The 4091-nt window shown below is 39.2% G+C and overlaps 1 pseudogene; it reads right to left on the bottom strand.

Moving 5' to 3' along the window:
• Window positions 1-508: 508 nt before the first annotated feature.
• On the bottom strand, window positions 509-617 carry LOC132105253 (5S ribosomal RNA; annotated as a pseudogene).
• Between the last annotated feature and the right edge of the window lie 3474 nt (window positions 618-4091).

The raw sequence follows: 4091 nt of genomic DNA, 5'->3' as shown, positions 1-4091 counted from the left end.
CCGTAACTACCTTGATAATGTCCATTGCCCGCGCATCTTTCACATCTCCTAAATCCACTGTTACTGTTGCTTCTTTCAAGTAAATTCTCTCCTTCCTTGTTACCTTATCCAATCCACTGCCATCTCGTTGTCGTTTATTCATTCAGTTATCATTGCCATGCCGTGATCTGTCGTCTATTGCTGAACTCATTGCCGTAGATTCGTCCATGTCCGTCCAAAATGTGTAACCACAATCCAGCCAGCAAAAAGCTGCTGTTAGGTGGTTTAAAACTGACAAAACACACAAAAAACTAAGATTAAAGTCCAAAATAGCTTACAAACACACAAAAAGAAAAAAACAAAATGGAGGAGAGCCTTCCTCTCCCAACTGCAGCCAACACTTCCTGTAGCTCTCTAGCGCGCTCAGGTTGGTATGGCCGTAAGCGAGGGCTGCTGCGAAGAGAGGGCTATTTAAATATCACCCACTCTAATCGCCAGTGCATTATATAAGTATGGAAGAAAACCCAAAAGCTTATAGCACCTGGCATTCCCAGTTGGTCTCCCATCCAAGTACTAACCAGGCCCAAACCTGCTTCACTTCTGAGATCAGGCATAGCCAGGTTGGTATAGCCATAAGCAAGGGCTGTTGCAAAGAGAGGGCTATTTAAAGATAAGCCATTCTAATTGCCAGTGCAATATAAAAGTAGCGAAGAAAACCCAAAAGCTTTCCGCATTTAGTATTCCCAGGCAGTCTCCCATCCTAGTACTAACCAGGCCTCAACCTGCTTAGCTTCCAAGATCAGACAAGATCAGGCATAGCCATGTTGGTATGTCTGTAAGCGAGGTCTGCTGCAAAGAGAGGGCTATTTAAAGATCAGCCATTTTATCATCGCCAGTGCATTATAAAAGTAGAGAAGACAGCCCTAAAGCTTACAGCACCTGGCATTCCCAGGCGGTCTCCCATCCAAGTACTAACCAGGCCCAAACCTGCTTAGCTTCCGAGATCAGACGAGATCGGACATTGCCTTTTTTTTTTTTATCCAAGTACTAACCAGGCCCAAACCTGCTTAGCTTCCAAAATCAGGCGAGATCTGGCATAGCCTTTTTTATTTTTTTTGAAGAAATTAATCAATTCAAACATACATATCAGTTATTAACATACAAAGATACATAAGATGCTTTCTTTAACATAAAAACTTCTAAAATTTTGAGCTGTCAGACATCTTACAAATAATAATTTAAAAAGCAGTCATTACATTGTTTAATCTTTTAAAAATTACAATTCCATCCCCAGGTCATTTAAAACCTTCAAGACCTCCTGAGCAAAAACATTATAAAAAAAATCCATTGTTCCCTCCAATTTAAATTCCAATTTAAATGTTGAAACATTCAACATATTTCTCAACTTTTCTCCTAAACATTTTCCTGGCATCAATTAAAACATTTTCCTTTTTCACCGCCACTCTTCTTTCCCACACCGACTTTTCATCAACATCACAAGTTAATGATCTTCTTGTTTTTACAATTCTCATTAATTCCCAATATTAACACCTTTTCCCACTTGAATTTCCCAAATCCCTCTCCTCTCAAAATTAAAATCATGTTTTTACATCTCTCATTAAAATCTTTCAGCTCATCACAATATAAAAACAAGTGAAAAAACCCTTCAACTGCATCTTGGCATACTTTACATGTGGCAGATTCATCCATCCCAATTTTGTTTAAAATCACATCTGTGAACACTGCTTTGTTCCTGATAAAATACTCCATATTCTCCAGTTTCGTCTGTACAATTTTCCCATTCATGTTCCCCCATATATTCTCTTCTTTTACATCACTGAACATCCATATCCAGTATTCGTATCCAGTTTCTTAAAAACAGCATCTCTAAAAACAAGTCAAGTCACATTTATTTATATAGCACTTTAAACAAAATACATTGCTTCAAAGCAACTGAACAACATTCATTAGGAAAACAGTGTATCAATAATGCAAAATGATAGTTAAAGGCAGTTCATCATTGAATTCAGTGATGTCATCTCTGTTCAGTTTAAATAGTGTCTGTGCATTTATTTGCAATCAAGTCAACGATATCGCTGTGGATGAAGTGACCCCAACTAAGCAAGCCAGAGGCGACAGCGCCAAGGAACCGAAATTCCATCGGTGACAGAATGGCGAAAAAAACCTTGGGAGAAACCAGGCTCAGTTGGGGGGCCAGTTCTCCTCTGACCATACAAAACCAGTAGTTCAATTCCAGGCTGCAGCAAAGTCAGATTGTGCAGAAGAATCATCTGTTTCCTCTGGTTTTGTCCTGGTGGTCATCTGAGACAAGGTCTTTACAGGGGATCTTTATCTGGGGCTCTAGTTGTCCTGGTCTCCGCTGTCTTTCAGGGATGTAGAGGTCCTTTCTAGGTGCTGATCCACCATCTGGTCTGGATACATACTGGATCCGGGTGACTGCAGTGACCCTCTGATCTGGATACAGACTGGATCTGGTGGCTACGGTGACCTCGGAATAAAAGAGAAACAGACTAATATTAGCGTAGATGCTATTCTTCTAATGATGTAGCAAGTACATTGGGTGTTATGGGAAGTGTTCCCGGTTCCGGTTTACCTAATTAATGTAGCCTAGAAAAAAAACCCGATTTGGATATTAAAAGCATATTAGTATGTTATTTGTAAGCCAGGTTAAAGAGATGGGTCTTTAATCTAGATTTAAATTGCAAGAGTTTGTCTGCCTCCCGAACAATGTAAGGTAGGTTATTCCAGAGTTTAGGCGCCAAAGAGGAAAAGGATCTGCCGCCCGCAGTTGATTTTGATATTCTAGGTGTTATCAAATTGCCTGAGTTTTGTGAACGTATAGGATTATAATGTAGAAGGAGCTCATTCAAATACTGAGGTGCTAAACCATTCAGGGCTTTATAAGTAATAAGCAATATTTTAAAATCTATACGATGTTTGATAGGGAGCCAGTGCAGTGTTGACAGGACCGGGCTAATATGGTCATACTTCCTGGTTCTAGTAAGAACTCTTGCTGCTGCATTTTGGACTAGCTGTAGTTTGTTTACTAAGCATAATAGGTTTCATAGACAATTGGACGAGCTTTTGGGGCAGACCTGACCTGTTTAAAAGAGATGGTCTTCATCCCTCCTGGGGTGGCGCCACTCTTCTCTCTAGAAATATGGCAAATAGTCTTATTGTTTATACTTGACTAACTGGGGCCCAGGTCAGGAAGCAGACAGACTGGCTAAACCGACCGTCTGCTAGCTGCCTCCCATCACAGAGGTCAGTTAATTCTCAGCACATAGAGACTTTTTCACCTAGATATCACACTATAGAGACTGTGTCTGTTCCCCGAACTAGAAAAAACAAAAAACGTCCAAACCAAGTTAAGATTAACAATTTAATTGAGGTTCAACAAATAAAAAACAGAAGCAATATGGATAAACAAATGATAAAGCTTGGCTTATTGAATATCAGAACCCTTTCTACGAAAACACTTTTTGTAAATAATATGATCACTGATCATAATATAGATGTACTCTGTTTGACAGAAACCTGGCTAAAACCTGATGATTACATTATTTTAAATGAGTCCACCCCCCAAGATTACTGTTATAAACATGAGCCCCGTCTAAAAGGCAAAGGTGGAGGTGTTGCTTCAATTTATAACAACGTTTTCAGGATTTCTCAGAGGGCAGGCTTCAAGTATAACTCGTTTGAAGTAATGGTGCTTCATATAACATTATCCAGAGAAACAAATGTTAATGATAAATCCCCTGTTATGTTTGTACTGGCTATTGTATACAGGCCACCAGGGCACCATACAGACTTTATTAAAGAGTTTGGTTTGATTTTACATCTGAGTTAGTTCTGGCTGCAGATAAAGTTTTAATAGTTGGTGATTTTAACTAAGCGTGCAGAACAACCACCCAATAAAGCATTACAATAATCTAACCTTGAGGTCATAAATGCATGGATTAACATTTCTGCCTTTGACATTGAGAGCATAGGCCGTAATTTAGATATATTTTTGAGATGGAAAAATGCTGTTTTACAAATGCTAGAAACGTGGCTTTCTAAGGAAAGATTGCGATCAAATAGCACACCTA

This window comes from Carassius carassius, chromosome 25 (genome assembly GCF_963082965.1).
Source record: "Carassius carassius chromosome 25, fCarCar2.1, whole genome shotgun sequence".
NCBI classification, from domain to species: Eukaryota; Metazoa; Chordata; class Actinopteri; order Cypriniformes; family Cyprinidae; genus Carassius; species Carassius carassius.
This window is presented reverse-complemented; position numbering and strand designations above follow the sequence as displayed.